We start from the raw sequence: 15,207 nt of genomic DNA, 5'->3' as shown, positions 1-15,207 counted from the left end.
GGAGCGCAGTTTAAGAGCAATCCAAGAAGCTTCTTGAGAATTTATAAAACATCAGACGGAAACTTGACCTTTTGTTTAGTGGCCAAAGCAGAAGAAAGTACTTAAAATAAACTTGCCAGAAATGGTATCATAAAAGAAATGAAGTGGAGAGAATGTCAGCTAATAAACTGAATTAAACACAAAGTCAAGATGTAGTACATACTGTCCGTTCTTCCAGGACGTTATGACTGCTTTGAAACAAGGCATCTGTAACCACCTTGTCCAAATTTGATACCTGTTTGTCCTCATGTCGGGTGCCTATTTACTGATCAGGACCATTGAGATCTTCTACTACAGCAAGATGTACTGTTGGAAATCCACTCTTGAATGGATACCTATTTAAAACCTCTATGCAATCCTGTCTATACCTTCTAAAATCCTGCCTATACCTTCTAATAATTGTCGCTATTTAGCGTAATGAGTCGCACAAGACATAAATGCTTTCAGACTTTGAGTGTGGTTCCAAATCACAAAAAGTTATTATTCAATATAAAAACAGATGGTTACACGCTGTGATCTAAAGACAGTTAGCGCAAATAAATCATACAGACCCAAGGTACAGTTGTTACATACGCACGTGCTCTGGACCCAGATACCGGCATAAGTATCGAAACCTCCGTCCACAGCACAGCAAGGAGACTCTCCTGAGTTCAGAGAGCCCACATATATACTCTTTACAGGGATAGGCAATACAATAGAACAGTTTGGCATGATTCCATTGGTTCTTCCTGGTTCTTCTGTTACAGTATAGTTCATAGGTCAATTAGAATGGACACAAGACAGCCTCCAACAGCCCTTTGTGTCCTTTTTCCCGCTGCATGCTAATCTAAGCTGATAACACTACAGAGTACATTTTAATGTTTTAACTCTCTATAGTCCATAGTTTGCAGACGCATGTTGCGATCTCACCGATGATACCGGAAATCTGTTGAGACACAGTGGATCAGTACAACACCAAACACGGTCTGCTTACCATGTACTAAACCTTAGATATCAAATAACCTTTATTTCACAACATTAATAATTACTGAATAAATCTTGAATATTACACTTTAATGCTAGGGAACCTTTTATGTAAGTGTGCAGTGTGTAAGTATTGGGGAATTAAGAAAAGACGCTAGTTAGCACTGGGCGACTACGTGTTTGTGGAGTACACCATAGTACGTGTTTTGCAGGGATAATCATTTTATGTTTTAGTGACTGTCTGTATTTATATGGTGAGGACTTTTAACTTCTTCTGCGTGGGAATCGCACGACGCTAAATAATAGCATCGTCGTATGTACTTAAAGTGGGCGAGATTCCATAAAATGGCACTGGGCGGGCAGTCGCAAAATGGCGTCTCGTTGCCATTTGCAAAATGGCGTCACGCAGATTTAATTTTAAACTGATCCTGTCTCAGCCAATTATCCGGCTTCGACAGTCCACCCTTTGATAGCAAACAACATGCTGTCATACTCTGATTTTAAAATTAATTTGGGCTTACATTATGACATATTATGTAATGTTAATTTATGGGATGGCACAAAGTGGTTCTTAATCCATCAATAATGTCTCTCTAGGAGGGGACATAAAACTACCCTTATATGCACTCAGCGGATCTTGGAAGATCATGGGAAAGATGTGGGGATGCACCAATCCTATAAAGGAAGTCTTGAGGGGTAATATGGACTGTACATTATTTAAGATGTTTTAAAATAACATTTTAATAACACATTTTTATGCTTGTCTAAGTCTTATACATCATATGATGGTACCTTCTAGTTCAGGGTTGTAATGCAGTCCTACATTTACCTCAGTATTCATATTGTCACTACTGACCACCATCATAATTTCATTCTTCCGATTTACCTTATCTTTACATTTTCCACATTTGAACACAGTAGGAACACACCTGACACATATGCCAATTACTTTGATGACAACCAGTATGAGGATCAGGAGTTTACCTATGCTTGCAATCATTTCCTGGACCCACTCTCCTAGACCTGGGAACCATTTCACTGGGTTCAACCATGAAACCCATTCCTCTACCTTCTCCACTACTTCAGCCACCGAAGCATAATGCTTCTTTCGAAATTCCCATTTTAACTACAGAATTTCATCCATCTTCCAGTCTATTACCTCCTTGGGATTGCTGGTATCGTTTGTAATATAAGTGCAACTCTTTACTCCAAATTGGGTGGCTAAAGTTACGCAATACCCTCCAGTGACAGCTGTTAAATAATTTAACACTAGTCTATGTTGCATGAGTTCTTTCTTGTAAGCTTGCAACTCCCTACCTGTATACCTGAATGTGTCATCATACATCCAACCTAGTCCAGTTTCCGACATGATTTTACTCATTTTGTTTTTAATAGTACCGTTCATCCTCTCCACCTTGGCACTGGCTTGCGGTCGGTAGGGGGTATGAAGTCGACTATTAATACCCATCAGCTTACACATATTTTGTAAAACATCACCTGTGAAATGAGTACCCCTATCACTCTCAATAATTTTAGAGATACCGTATCTGTATACAAACTCCTGAACAATTTTCTTGGCAGTAAACGCAGCAGTATAAGTGGCAGCTGGATATGCCTCAACCCAATTAGAAAACACATCAGTGCACACTAATACATACTTGAGATTCCTGCAGGGTGGTCATTGGATGAAATCAATTTGTATTACCTGGAAAGGTCTGTCAGTCGGAGGAATGTGGGATGGTTCGGTAGGGATCGTTTTCCCAATGTTTTTCCTCAAGCAGGTCAGACAGGACATTGCTCTCTTCTCTGCTTGAGAAGAAAAACCCGGTGAGCACCAGTATGCTCTCACCAGTTTGCACATACCTTGCTTTCCCAAATGAGTCAGACCGTGCGCTGCCTCAGCCAGGCTTGGGTAGTACACCTGGGGAGCCACTGGCTTACCTTGTCCATCTCTCCAGAGTCCAGAAGACTCTTGCCCACATCCCTTGGACTTCCAGACTGCCTTTTCCTTAATGGAACACAAATTTTGCATCTCAATTAATTTCAGCATGTCAATCGTTTGAAAAGTCATCATTTGTTCAGTTGGTACATTCATTTTTAACTCTGCTGCCCATTTTGCAGGTTCGTCTGCCCTGTTGTTGCCCAGTGACACTGGATCATCCTCACATGTATGGTCTTTACACTTAATTACTGCCATTGTCTTAGGCAATTGGATTGCTGTCAATAGTCCTTTTATATGTCTGGAATGTGCAATTGGTGTGCCTGCTGCTGTCATAAATTTTCTGAGACACCATAGAGCACCGAAATCGTGTACTACCCCAAAGGTGTACCTAGAGTCAGTGTCGATATTAGCAGATTTACCTTCCGCTAATTCAGATGCCCTCTTTAGTGCCACCAGTTCAGCCACTTGGGCCGAGTGTGGTGGCCTAAAGGTTCGGCCTCTATGATGACCTCATCATTTACCACAGCATAACCTGTACATAACTCTCCAGTATCAGTCTGTCTATGACAACTCCCATCCGTGTAAAATGTCTACATTTACAAGGTGTATCCCGTATGTCAGGTCTTGCAGTAAAAGTTTGATTCAGATATTCCATACAATCATGTGCATCAATATACCTGCAGAACTCACCTTTCGCCAGCGACTCACCTCTCCCCACCCTTTGTGCATCATGTTGCACATATGGTAAATACGTAGCTGGGTTTAACGTACTGCACCTTTTGATGGTGATGTTTGCAGGTGCTATTAAGGCTACTTCCCATTTTGTGAATCTAGCTGAGGAGACATGTCTAGTTTGGGCAGAGTTTAGCAAAGCAGATACAGCATGGGGAGTATAGACAATCATATCATGGCCTAGTACCACATCCTCACTCTTACTGACCAATAGAGCAGTTGCTGCTACATTTCTTAAACACATTGGGAGTGATCTTGCCACAGTGTCCAATTGTGCACTGTAGTATGCTACGGGCCTACTGGCATCACCATGTTTTTGTGTGAGGACACCTGCTGCACAACCATCAGCTTCCGTACACTACAAATCAAAAGGTTTTTCATAATCAGGTATTCCCAATGCAGGTGCTCTTGTCAGACTATCCTTAAGATTTAGGAAAGCCTGCTCTGATTCATCAGTGTGTATGACACGATCGGGCTCTGAGGAAGAGGCTAAGGGCCTCATTCAGAGGTGGTCGGAGGATGCAAGCGGTCGCTCAGAAACTGGGCGGCCACTTGTATCCTGACCGCCCGCCTCTGTTGCGGTCATTAGGCTGTGGGTTAACACCCACAGCTCTATCGACCGCTCGGGTGATGGTCACGATGGTCAGAGACCATTGCGACCATCGGGGCTTACGACGAGACCCTAGGGTACGGTCTCACTTGTCGTAAGCCCCGGAGAGCTTCTGGCTCTGTCAGAGCCGGAAGCTCTCCACTGACATCACTAGTGATGTCAGTGGGGCCTCCCCCAAACGGCAGGCGTTCCCATGGGAATGCCTCCTTTTGGGCTGCCACCCCCCCAGCCCGCCTTCTAAATGGGGCGAGCTGTCAATCAACATCGACAGCTCGCCCCCTTTGGAAAGAGACCCGATACGACCAGCGCTGTCGGTCGTAGCGGGTCTCACGCATGCGCACTGGCAAAACATTGAGGCGGTCGTAGACCATACGGCCGCCTCTGAATAAGGTCCTAAGTCCTGTAATGCCAAGGCCAAAATAGAAAAACCTGGGATCCACATTCAGCAGTATCCACACATTCCCAAGAAGGTACGAATTTGCTGTTGATTCTTTGGCAGTGTCATGTTCTGTATGGCTTGGATTCTGTCATTTGTCAGATGTCTTAATCCCTGGGTTAGGCAGTGTCCTAAGTATTTAACCCTGGACTGGCATGGCTGTAGTTTGTCCTTAGCAACCTTGTGTCTTGTTTGTGAGAGATGAAGCAATAAAAGTTTAGTATAATTTAAACATGACGTAAACGAATCAGAACATAACAATAAATCGTCCACATATTGTATTAGAACAGATCCATTGGTAGGTTGAAAAGATTGTAAGGCCTGGGAGAAGATACTGGGACTGTCTATGAAACCCTGGGGCAATCGTGTCCATGTGTATTGTACACCCCTGTATGTAAAAGCGAATAGGTAATGACAGTCAGGATGAAGAGGTACAGAGAAGAAAGCAGAACAGAGGTCAATGACAGTGAAATGGGTCGCATTTGGTGGGATCTGCGTAAGAATGACAGCTGGATTTGGCACTACGGGAAATTGGCTCTCTACTACCTTATTAACCCCTCTAAGGACCTGTACCAGCCTATAACCCCTCCCACCACTCTTCACAGGAAAGATGGGACTGTTGGCTACACTTGCTGTACGGACTAAAATTCCCTGCTGTAATAATCGCTCAATTATGGGATAAACCCCTAACTACCTCCTGTTTTAATAGGTACTGGGGAATTTTTGGCGCTTGCCTACCGCTTTTTAGGTTTACCATTACGGGAGCTACATTTGCCAGTAATCCAGTGTCCTGTCCAAAACCTAAAGCTTTTTAGGTTTACCATTACGGGAGCTACATTTGCCATTAATCCAGTGTCCTGTCCATACTTGGTCCAACGTGAATCTGGAATTTGGGATAACATTTGATCTACCTGAGATGGATTTTTACCTAAACCGGTAGAGTGATACATTATCCTTTGGGGAGTGTCCAACATATCCCTCACCTCGTGCGCAACTCTCTCTGGGATATCTAGAAATATATCATCAGGGGTACAATATATGACACATCCCATCTTACATAACAAATCCCTTCCCAGTAGGTTAGTAGGAGCCGATGCTGCCAGGAGGAAAGAATGCCTGGTATGCAATGGCCCGATAGTGACCTCTGTGGATTTAGTTACAGGATAATGTTGCACTTTACCCGTTACACCCATTGCTGGTACTGTCTCACTGGTCACCTGTAAATTAGCTGGAGATTTTATAACTGATCTGGTCGTCCCTGTGTCTACAAGAAAAGGATATTTAGTACCAGCTACATCAACCATCATTACCGGTTCTTCCCTAGTACTTCCCGTTAAACTGACTATCTGTAGACTACAGGTATGACCTGACCCCTAGCATTGACTCTTCACTCTCCAATACAGCATTTAAGGCCACAATTGGAGCTGGTGACTGTTGTACATTTCCTGTACTCTGTGTATATCCCTTATGGGGATATCCAGGTACTCCCTGGTTAGGGGGTCTGTTATGGATAGGGTGGTTAATCGGACAAGAGTTGCGGAGGACTGCTGCCAGTTAACTAGTTGTGGCCAAGTGTAGAATATGCGATGCAGCCTGTGAGCTGTAGGAGTAGCCTTGAGGGCTGGTCGTGGCCTTTATAGTCGTGGCCAAGGGACTGGTGATGTGAAGCAGTCTTGGGGTTGTTGGAGCAGGCCTGAGGCTGATTGTGGCCTTTATAGTCGTGGCCTAGGGACTGTGGATGTGGAGCAGCCTTGGGGCTGTTGGACCAGGCCTGGAGGCTGATTGTGGCCTTTATAGCCGTGGCCAAGGGACTGTGGATGTGGATTAGCCTCGGGGCTGTTAGAGCAGGGTTGGAGGCTGCTACCAGTGCCGCCGGGATGACACTGGCGACGGTGTGCTTAATAGCGCACCTGGAACGCAGAGCTGCTACCAGTGCCGCCGGGATGACACTGGCGACGGTGTGCTTAATAGAGTACCTGGAATGCAGAGCTGCTACTAGTGTCGCCGGGATGACACTAGTCACCATGTGATGACAGATGCTTCTGGGGTAAGAAGCGGTCCATGCTGCCCAGTTGGTACAAGCAGCACATGTGGATGAGATGCAAGTGGAGCCGCCTGGATGGAATAAACGGCCCAAACAAAACAGCTAGACTGTTTCAGGAACTCAAACTGACATGCAGGAGACAGGAACCGGAAGTACGAAAGAAGTTCTGGGCTGACTGGAATTTAATCTCCCTTAATGACAGACTACTGTGCACCTGGGCTGTGTCCAGACAGGAGAGTCAATTAGTGCACCTGACACTGCACACAGAAGGCAGGGAATGGGTATGCGGCCGGCGGTTCGATTCCCGGCAGCGGCAGGCTGACATCAGCAGAGTTCCGAGCAGCGGAAGCCTGACAGCGCTGGAAATCCCGATCGTGGATAGGTGAGTATCTACTAACCTAACCCTCCTAACACTGACTTCCCCCCCAAGTGCCTAACCCTAACCACCCCCTTCCCCGCTGCCTAAACCTAAGTCCCCCGGGGGGGTGCCTAACCCTAAGTCCTCCCCCTAGCCTAACCCTCCCGGGGGGTTGCCTAACCCTAAGTCCCCCCCGGGAGCCCTAAACCTAACCCTCCCCCCCGCGGCTGTCCGCTCGCGGCGCCCGGCATCACGATCGGGATGCCGGGCGTCGGTCTCCCGGCGTCGGGGAAATGCGGGTGTCTACATCTAGATGCCCGGCACTTCACCCTTGCCGGGATATGACAGTTGGGAAGCCGGCTGACGGTATTTAGGCAGTCGGCTTCCCGATTGCTTCCCGAAGGCAGTAATTAGTGCAGTGTCTCAGTAGTAACAAAGGCTGGAACTCCAAGCAATATGATCTGCTTAACTGCAGATCCTAACAGGGTCCTACCTTCTTCACCTTACAGTTCCTACTTAAATGTCCCACTTGGTTGCAGTTAAAGCACCTTCGTGAGCGGGGTGGGTGAAAGGGTTGCTGTGTGGGTTGAGCGGTAGGGAAAGATTGTGGGTGTGGATAAGGATGTTGAGGGTAATATGGTGGTTGTGGGTAGTATGGGTTTTGAGGCTGTGTGTGAAAATTGGGGTAGGGCTGTGTTTGTGGTGGTGTAGGGAGGACGTGTAGCTGTGCAGGTGCATGTGTGTCTGGTGGCTGTGATGTTACAGTCATTCCTTCTAGAGCTTGAATACTAACAGCCATTAGCTTCTCGCTCTGGGTCTCTCTCTTTTTGAGGATGTTTTTATCGTGTTCAATAGCGGATTCCATGAGTGTGTCTACAGTAACTCCCCTCCAGCCAGGTTGTGAGGTCTGAACTCGGGTCTTTAGATTCTCTTTTAGACCATCCATAAGTACAGTGATGATCATTCCCCTGTGATGAGTGCTATCTTTAATATCCTCTATCCCAGTGTACTGGGTGATAGCCTGCAGAGCTCGGTTATAATAATCCTCTGCAGATTCACTCTCTTTTTGTTTTATGGTGAAAATTTTGCTCCACTTAACTACTACTGGAAAATATACACCCAATTGAGTTATTATGCGGGTAATGTTACCTTGATTACTCTCATCTGTTTCGGGAACATCTCCATCCAATACGCAGTCCGTGATAAACTTTTTCACGCCGGTATTGTGTGGAAGACAAGCCCTTAACACCACTCGCCAATCCTTATTGGTTGGCTCGTGAGCACTACCCAAATTTTTCAAAAATCTTTGGCATTTGGCTAATTCCTTTTTAGGATCAGGGAAATCATTCATTATGGAATTTAGCTCCGCTCTTGTCCAAGGACAATGCTTTGCTACCTCCCTTGTGGGCACTACATCGTTCGTATCCGCATTCCCATTTGGAACAGTAATTGTCCGGATGGGATGCAGACCGACCATACTGCTACTTTTGACCTTGTTACCTGGCTGGGGATGTAGTCTATTACTGCTACGTATAGGATTAACAAATTCCTCTACGGGTGCAGTGGATGTTAACATTTCCTGTACTATCATTGATGAAGATGGCGGCACCACTTGTGCTTGTCGTGGTGGAGCATCTAACATGTGTACAGCATGGGAAATGGCAGACATAACAATAGGCTCATCATCCGCATCATAAACATTTTCTTTGTGATTACTCAAGAGAGGGTACAAGTTACTTGTTACATTTTTATGGGTTTTTATAACAACTGTACCTGCACCCCCATCCGCATAGGGTGGTGGTGGTGCGCGTGAATCACTGGCAATACCTTCCGCAATGCTACCTTGCTGCACGTGCGCGTTATTTCACGGTGCGCACGCGCTGCACTTCAGCGCTGCGTGTGTACTCTCTGGTAACGTGCTCGCGACGTTAGTTTGTACTGAGAGCCGAAACTACAACAAAGACAACAACTACACCTGCTTATGCGTATAGACTGCGGTATCTACTACCGAGCCACTAGGCTGACACCAGGCGCCTAGCACTTAAGGGTCACACGATACCCTTAACTAGGGAACATGTTACCCCTACCAACAAATATTCACTGTTACACACCCTTTTCCTGCGCAGAAAAATACATGTTTTTCCAGACTATCAAGGTATTTACAACAATGCTATCTATCAATATGACCGTGCACCCTCAACGGCTTTGTTTAAGACACGTGGCAGCAATACAGGAAATACGTATATACTATTGTACTACACAATAATGCGACTACTACACAAAACGCATTAATGCCCTTACACTATTGTGCGACTTCCCCTTTTAAACATAAAAAATCTATCAATGAAGGAAAACAAACTTATTTCTTCCTTGTCCCTGGATTCTTAATCAGCGCTCCTTAAGCCACAATAACAGGTAGCGGACTCTCAGCAACAAAGTGGTAGCAGATTTTCGAAGGCACAATGCACAATTCCTGCTATGGCGCCTCAATCCTTTTGCTGAGAGATCGCTATGTAGTGTTACCAAGTGACCGGTAGCGTGATTCACACTGCGAGCCCCCAACTATGGATACCTATTTAAAATCTCTATGCAATCCTGTCTATACCTTCTAAAATCCTGCCTATACCTTCTAATAATTGTCGCTATTTAGCGAAATGAGTCACATAAGAAATAAATGCTTTCAGACTTTGAGTGTGGTTCCAAAGCACAAAAAGTTATTATTCAATATAAAAACAGATGGTTACACGCTGTGATCTAAAGACAATTAATCATACAGACCCAAGGTACAGTTGTTACATACGCACGTGCTCTGGACCCAGATACCGGCATCAGTATAGAAACCTCCGTCAACAGCACAGCAAGAAGACTCCCTTCTGAGTTCAGAGAGCCCACATATATACTCTTTACAGGGATAGGCAATACAATAGAACAGTTTGGCATGATTCCATTGGTTCTTCTTCGTGGTTCTTCTGTTACAGTATAGTTCGTAGGTCAATTCGAATGGACACAAGACAACCTCCTACAGCCCTTTGTGTCCTTTTTCCCGCTGCATGCTAATCTAAGCTGATAACATTACAGAGTACATTTTAATGTTTTAACTCTCTATAGTCCATAGTTTGCAGACGCAAATACCGATGATACCGGAAATCTGTTGAGACACAGTGGATCAGTACAACACCAAACACGGTCTGCTTACCATGTACTAAACCTTAGATATCAAATAACCTTTATTTCACAACATTAATAATTACTGAATAAACCTTGAATATTACACTTTAATGCTAGGGAACCTTTTATGGAAGTGTGCAGTGTGTAAGTATTGGAGAATTAAGAAAAGACGCTAGTTAGCGCTGTGCGACTACGTGTTTGTGGAGTACACCATGGTACGTGTTTTGCAGGGATAATCATTTTATATGTTTTAGTGACTGTATTTATATGGTGAAGACTTTTAACTTCTTTCTATTGCGTGGGAATCCCACGACGCTAAATAATAGCATCACCGTATGTACTTAAAGTGGGCGAGATTCACTAAAATGGCGCTGGGCGGCCAGTCGCAAAATGGCGTCTCGTTGCCATTCGCAAAATGGTATTGCGCAGATTTAATTTTAAACCGATCCTGTCAATTATCCGGCTTCGACACTTGAAAGAAGGAAAATCTTTAGGCCTGTAAGGTAAATGTATGGGCTGTGTGCAATACTTGCTTCCCTTGAAGAATGATCCATGATTTGCACACTGGATAGCAGATTCACTGTCACAAGTTTTTTTAAGCAGCTATAACACTGTTTCACAAGGAAGGGCTGCCAGCTTGCCGTCTGTGCTTCCACAACTAATATATGCTTATCAAGTGGGTCTCAGATAACACTACTGTCTCTGAATAATATCCATGGTTTAATAAGCCAAAGACCACAACATTCCAAAACATTATCTCTTCAGGAATCTTATCAATTTCCTTATTCACCCAACCTGCATAGACTATTCTGCCCAGTTACCTCCCCCTATACAGTTCACACATGTGTTTTCTTTGGAATAGGATTGAAATGCCGGCAGTTCATATCCCAACAGCGGCTGCCTAACAGGATCAAGATCCTGACAGAGGCAGGTGAGTACCCTAACCCTCCCTAGTGGTGCCTAACTCCAATCTCCCCCCTTAGTGCCTAACCCTAAACTACCCCCGGGGTTGCCTAAACCCCCCCTTACTGCTCCCTAAAACAAACCCTCCCGGGGGTGCCTAACCCTGACCTCTCCCTGAGGGTGCCTAACCCTCCCCCCTAGGGGCGCCTAACCCTAATCTCCCTCCCGCAGACCTAACCCTAACGCCGCTAGACTCCCTATCCTAAACCTCCCCCCCCATGGCTAACGCTATGCGTGCCCCGGACTTACCTTCGTTCAGGATGTCGTCCTCAGCGTTCCGGCATCGGGATTATGATAGGCATCGGTATTTCGACACCTATCATAACTCCCTAGCCGGCATTCCGCTGTTGGGATTGTGAGGCCGCCGGTCACATGACTACATTCCGTTCTCTTTCTACACTCACACATCCCCCTGACCCCAGTGCAACTTTGCTGTGTGACTGGATCATATACCCCACCAAGATCCTTTGCAATCTGGTTGGACCAATTTGCCTCAGGTACCACTAAATCTTCCTGCATCAAGTTTCTATTTCCCTATAGGTTGTAAGCTTGCGAAGATGTCAGCACTTACCTCTTTGTCTGTTATTAACCAGTCTCATTTTATTAATGTTTTGTTCTCAATTGTGAAGCGCAATGGAATACGCTGACACTATATAACTAAATGTTAATAAATAAACATGTCAAAATGCCAAGAAGACTTTTGATAGACTGATTAACAACGAACCTGTTTGTCACGCTTCAGAAACAGGGCAATGGACAATCTGTTCTTACAAGTGTCAAATCAATGTGTAGAATTCATTCCATATGGATTCATTCCATATGAAAATGTCTGTGCTTTGGACTTTTTAGATATTGAAAATGGTACAAGACAAAAGGTACCTGTTGTGTCAACTCCACTTTACAGTAGCCAATGGAACCGCTATCTGTCATCTTCAGGAATAATCCCAACGTCACCCACAGCAAGGCCGTTACAGTGTGTATGTTACAGATGATGTTCTCCTTACATTAAGTAGACCTTTTTACCACATTGACAAATCTCTTCAAAACTTTTACCTGTTTTTCAACAGGGATGCCGACTGTCTATATACCGGCGCCAAAATCCCGACAGGTTGGGATCCTGGCACCAGTATCCCGACCATTGGCATCCCTAAGGTAAGTATTGGGGTGTTAGGGGGAGGTTAGAGTTAGGCACTAGGGGGATGGTTAGGGTTAGGCATCGGGGACGGAGGGTTAGGATTAGGGTGCGGGGAGGGGGAGGTTAGGTTTAGGCACTAGGGGGGGAGGTTAGGTTTAGGCATCGGGAAGGGGGTGTTAGGTTTTGGGTGCGGGGAGGGGGAGTTTAGGCTTAGTCACTAGGGAAGGGGGAGGTTAGGGTTAAGCACTGGGGAGGGAAGGTTAGGGTAGGGGTTAGGTAATCACTTACCATTAGTTGCTATGGGTGTCAGGATTCTGGCTGTTCATATTCTGACCAGCGGCATCCCAACAGCCGGGATTTCATAACCAAACCCTACCAGGATCCAAATTCAACAACAAATCTGTAGATCTGAATATTTATTCGCCAGCAGCTACAGTTAAGTTGATCGAACTAAACTTCCATTTAAGATGGGAATCCAAATACTTCACGTTTCTGTGAATTAAACTGACTGGGGAATATTCATCACTCCATAAGGATAATTACCCCTTACTGTAATCAGCTGTTAAGGGAGAGCCTGAGGAAGGGAATAATTGTGTCATTTCTTTATTCGGCAGAATAGCGGCATTGAAGATGAATACTTTATTGGGAATGCTTAATTACTTTCAGACGCAGCCGGCAGCTAGACCTTATAACGCGATTTGGAACGTTCTCCAGAAACACGTTGCACAATTTGTCTGGCAGAAATTAAAATAAAACAAGAATGGCGCGTTGAAAACTTTTCCGATCTAAGCTAGACTGCAGCTTTCTGATATATCACAGTGGCTTGGAAATCCTGATATTTACCCGACTTTGTCCTCCAAGATTGGGATTTGAGCCCTTGTGAATTAAAGAGCTGTAATGATGGTAAAGTATAAATATCTTTATAAGCTTACTTATTTCATCTTAAACTGAAATTCAAAAGTTATACTCGGGTGGCTTATGGTAAGTGCTGTGCAGAGGGGACAAAGGCCCTCATTCAGAGGCGCCCGCAAGAAGCGAGCGCTCGTTTTGAATGAGGGCGGTCGCTTCATTTTTGAAGTGCGGCCTCCTGGTCGTTAGGTAAGCTGTGGGTTACCACCCACAGCTTAGTGACCGACCAGGTTGATGGTCGCGCGCAATGGTGAACACCATCGCGACCATCGGGGCTTGCGACGAGACTGATGATGTCAGTGCGGCCGCCCACAAAACGGTAGGCGTTCCTTAAGGAATGCCTCCGTTTTGGAAACCACCCCCCCTGGCCCGCCTACAAAACGGGGCGAGCTGTCAATCAACATCGACAGCCGCCCCTTTTGTAGAGAGCTCCGGGGATTGCGCACGCGCAGTGCGGCCTCTGCACGTGCGCAGGGCTAACTATCGACCCGGTTGCGAGCACAACGGTGCTTGCGACCGGGTCTGACTGAGATCCAAAGTGTACAAGGAAGGAAAGACAAGTCATCATGATAAGGGATGGCATTCCCTACGTCTACCCATAAGTTATAGCTCTTAGGTAGAGACACGTATTTGAATTACCTTCCACTGGCCTCAAATTTGTTCCATTTTTAAGTTCCCATATGAAAATCAGTTACTCAATGGTGTATGAAAAAAAAATACAGGTGTTCGAGTAAGATCAACATCTTGTCCGTTGCAATGAGCCCAACCCAAGCTAAGATATTTCATGGTCTTCTCAAGGTCTCAAGAAGTTACTGGGCTCTTTTGGTAGAGATTTTACTACCATGAGTATTTAGGTTTTGAAAAAGTGAGCGTGGATGTTGTGAAATGGATGTGTATAATATTTAATAAGTGAGTTTCCTATAGCTAAAGTATATAACGGTGGATGCAGTTCCCCCAGTGTGGTTTTAGCAAAGTTTATAGTCACTGCTAGATTGAATGTAACAGGGTACAAGTAGACAAAAGGCTAGAGCTGGAGATGCTGGAAGCGGGGTAGGAGAACATGCCAACATAGCTTTCATTATAAACCCCTAAATCAAAACTGTGCGATGAGTAAGACCAATATATTCGATCAAATGGCTTTTATGCGCCTAAGAACATTAACATTTTGTGAGGCAGTTGCCAATAGTAATAAGGCTGAATATTCTTTGAGTATTAATATTAGCTTGTCTGCCATAAATAAGAACCACTTCAATAGTATCGATCAGTTCCAGGATTATTCTTCATAGTCTTTTAGCAATGGCCTTCACCTAAACTTTGAGATCACAATTTACTTGTGCAAGTGGTCTATATTATGCACACATACCTTTACCTGGTTTAGGAATAGTGATTACTTGTACTCCTACAGGTGTGTTATAAAAGACAGACAGTCAATAGGTTGACAGTAGATAGTTGACATGCAATAGGTTGACAGGGTCAGATGGTCGACAGATATAATTTCGAAATGGACTAAGGTTGACAGAGTCAGAAGGTCGGCACAGAAATGGTTAACACAAGAAAGGTTGACACTTTTTTATTTTAGACCTTAATCCTCCCCTCCCCCTAGTGCATAACCCTAACCTTTCCCCTGGTGCCTAACCCTAACTGTCCCCTTCCGCAGCCTAACTCTAACTCTGTGCCAAGTGCCTAACCATCATCCTAACCCTAAAAATCATGAAAAACCATGTGTCTGCTTTCTCTGTGCTGACCATTTGGGTGTCGGAAGTTTCACCATGTTGACCTAAGTCCATGTTGACATTGTAACTGTGGACCATTTCACCCTGTCAACCTTTTGACCCTGTCAACCTATTGCCTATCTATCTATCTAGACACTGTAGATCTTCCAATCGGATACCACTCCTACAAGTTCTA

This window comes from Taudactylus pleione, unplaced genomic scaffold, assembly GCF_031769625.1.
Source record: "Taudactylus pleione unplaced genomic scaffold, aTauple2 ptg000361l, whole genome shotgun sequence".
In the NCBI taxonomy this organism is placed as follows: domain Eukaryota; kingdom Metazoa; phylum Chordata; class Amphibia; order Anura; family Myobatrachidae; genus Taudactylus; species Taudactylus pleione.
This window is presented reverse-complemented; position numbering follows the sequence as displayed.